This window comes from Ostrea edulis, chromosome 9 (assembly GCF_947568905.1).
Source record: "Ostrea edulis chromosome 9, xbOstEdul1.1, whole genome shotgun sequence".
In the NCBI taxonomy this organism is placed as follows: Eukaryota; Metazoa; Mollusca; class Bivalvia; order Ostreida; family Ostreidae; genus Ostrea; species Ostrea edulis.
Window position 1 is genome coordinate 20741246 of NC_079172.1, and position 3626 is coordinate 20744871.

The window sequence follows — 3626 nt, forward strand, 5'->3', positions numbered from 1 at the left end:
TCTTGTGTATCCAGGGGTCCGTGTTTGCCCAACTATCTATTTTGTATTGCTTATAGGAGTTACGAGATTGATCACTTTTCGTTATCTTCACCTTTCATTTAAGGTGATAGCAAATTTGGCACATATTGAAAAAATGCTAAATGTTGCAAATGGGACTCTGTACTCCCATTCTGAACAATTTGTAACACACTTTTGGTTATCTGTATGCCAGCGAACAGTCTTGCTGTAAAAAGTACTAAAAATGAAAATATAGCTAATTTAATCGCTTTCAGTTCTCTCCAGGTAGAAGTTATTTGAGATTCAAACTCTGATCACATCTGGTAAAAAGAAATTCGTTCCTCGCGACACCGTATGCTCCTGCGGTCGCATTGCTGACATCAGAAAACACTAAAGTAAAAGGCAATTTTTTCTGAATCAGACGTTTGTAATTCAGCATTCACTTGATCTGAAAATTCATTATTCGATCCCAATGGACCCAACTTTTATTGCTAAATAGATATGCCTTGTCATCAAACTACACACATTATCAAAAACCGGCCACATTGAAATAAATTGGCCAGCAAATATTGTGAGTTCACGAGATGTAAACATAGTGAAAACATTTCTAAGGAATTCTAAAGAATTAATCACATCCAAAAGTCTCCTATAAGGAATGCTCAGAGATATATTCTTGGAATCTCAGACCAGTCCAAGCCATTCCATTGACTTTTGAGACTGAAAAATTGATTTTTCTTCATTGATTAAAAATCCTGCTTCTATAAAAAGAATTTTGAAGCTTTAGAACAGCGTTCGTAATCGTGGCCAAAACCAAACCCGTCATCGAGGTACAGAACAATATCGATACCATGGTATCGCCAGTGCTGAACCATTGGTCAGTGCTTAACACTTGGTAAAAATGTAAGGCGCTGAAGTGAACCCGAACACTAACACGTTGAAACAATAAAATTTATCTTTCCAGCAAAAAGAGATATAGATGAGTTGTTTTCTGCACAATTCAATGTGATGGTATCCTGATTTTAAATCAAATTTAAAGAAAAAACAATCTTGAGTGAAAACATTCAAAGCCTCGTTCCAATCTTCGAATTTTACTTTCTTTTTGTCAGTTTTACAAGAACTTTGGTTAACTGCAACGCTGATAGGGCTGACAACAAATGACTAAAAAGGAACTTTTTCTATCCAACTTGACTTCAAAAGGTCTGAAATTCAATCATCAACAAATTCAACATCTTCAAGTGCTGATTTATTATTTTTGAATTTCATTGGAGGAGGCGCATTCTGAAAAGGAACGACATAACCATGTTTAATGATATCAATAACAAATTCACTTGCACACTTCCAATAATCAAGATGTTTCGTTAAATTTTCTTTCACGCCCTTACCACAAATGGGTATATTATCAAAATATACTGCGTGATGTAAAAATAAATTAATCTGGTCGACGTTCAGAACTGACTCGTCAAGAAAATTCACATACATCTCTACAGGTCTATTGGTTTGAGTTGTTTGTCATCTCTACAGGTCTATTGGTTTGAGTTGTTTGTATTTTGGTTGCTGACTTTTGGGGGCTGCGGTGCATTGGAACTTCCAATGCCCATACTTATGGCAGTTGTAACAGATGTCGTGAAGCGATGCTTCTCGACGTTTGTAAGAACGAAAGGAATGCTGTGGCAGAGAGGTAGGAGGAGGTCTGCGATCACTGGGAGCAGATATAACTGTCGCTGAAGCGTTTATGTGGGGTTTGAACAACGCTTCTCCCTAAGGACTCCAATAACTCGGTTTTCTGCTTGTCGTAGGTGCTTTTCATCATCTGAGTCTGAGGCAATCACTCTTATACCTCCTTACAGTCGTCCACCTGGCGGGAGATTTGTCAGCTATACGAATAAGCTTGTTTGTCTTCGTGGTTTTTGTTGATGAAACAAGTGTAGGTGAAGCAGAGTCTTTAAGTGATAACCGCCTCTGCAGCTTTAATAAATTGTTCAAATTTTTAGAATTAAATTCAAATTGAATGTTATTCCCTTCGTGTTTGAAATTCACGGAAACCTCTTTCTTTAACTGTTTTGCTAAGTTATTAAAATCATTACCAGAAGATAGTTCCTCTTTAAGGTTTTCAAGCTTCAGTAGCAGGGGACAGTTTCGCACTATAGGCCCGGTCAACATTTTCAAAAATTGGAAATACCCCATATTTGAAGTGATATTACATGTACATGTGTAAAAATGTATACAATAATTTTAGGATGCATGTCAAATGTAGCTGAGTGCTTCATAAAAATGTTGATATACAAGATGTAGGTGTCACCATGATTCCTAGCATATAGATGGGTGCAAATACGAAACTAAGACACGTGTCCAGTTGCTGAAGAAATTCTGGTGAAAACATGCAGGGTCCAGCAAAAGGTCTGTAGCTGTAAGGGAAGGTGGATGGCCCCATATTAGAGGTAGATTTTTGAGAAGGGCAGATAGGGTTCTTGATTGTGCACAGTGTCTAAATCCCCATGTTTGGTACTGTGCTGGTGTGGGGGTGGTACGTATTAGCCCAAATGAGAGAAAATCAAAGCAAAAATGGGGAACCTGCTCAGAGCATGTTTTGTGCACCAGCACCAGTATTTATAAATTACATGTAATTTAGGGTCATAATTTATTAACTACACTAATATGAAATACAAGTATTGACATAAAAGAGAAATAGGATTTTTCATTAGTCTGTCATAATCTGACTTTGATGTATACCCCCTATCCACATGTTTCAGAACCAAAGAAACTGTCTCCTGCCACCTCAAGTCCAGGTAAGTCTTGAAGAGGTTGAACGTATCCGCTAAATCTGAAGTGGCTTTGGCGGGCTCTGAATCAATGGTAGAGCTATCTGGTTTCTTGTTCAATGTAGAGGGAGGGTACAATGTAAATCTAGTAGGGACTCGTCGTCCACATGCCAGAATTCAGCTAAGAAATCTTTTTGCTTAGACATTGTCCAGAGTGATTGTAACGTCTGTTGCACTGTAAGGCAACGAAACTTCGAACGGCTTTGAAACCCTAAACTTCTAACTTATACAAAATATTGGCGCCTCGTGCGTAGCATGATATTTACCTATTAAACCGCTAATAACACAACCAATCGATCTTCGATATTGATACGCCCACAACTTTGTAAACAACAAAAGTGTTTCCCGTAATTTTTATAAATCTGTCCATAGAACGTTTTCCCTCTTTGATGTGCAGCACAATAGGTTTTCCACAAACTCTGTATTATTTCTAGAATACGTCCACTTGCTTTCTTTTTTATTTCGTCATTCATTTGCTCATCGATGTGAATTACTTTAGTTTGAGCAGCACTGGACCACATTCTCAAAAGCTGGGTTTCTCCTCTTACTATAATAAATAGTCATAATAAATAACATTTATATCTGGTGCATCAAAATTGGTACATGTACGTATAAGTTTTACATTATGACTCCTGGGTCGAGCCCTCTGCTGGTGGGATGTTAGTCCCCGAGGGTCTCTACCGCCCAGTAGCTAAGTACTTCGTTACACGCTTGAAAATACGGATGTATATTTAATTACTGTGATAACATTTAGAAATTCTTTTCAAAATTAAGGATTATCTCCCTCACCCTTAGACGAATTTGACTCCA

At 37.7% G+C, this 3626-nt stretch overlaps 1 pseudogene; it reads right to left on the reverse strand.

Moving 5' to 3' along the window:
- Nucleotides 1–1479: 1479 nt before the first annotated feature.
- On the reverse strand, nt 1480–3337 carry LOC125660257 (uncharacterized; annotated as a pseudogene).
- Nucleotides 3338–3626: the final 289 nt, after the last annotated feature.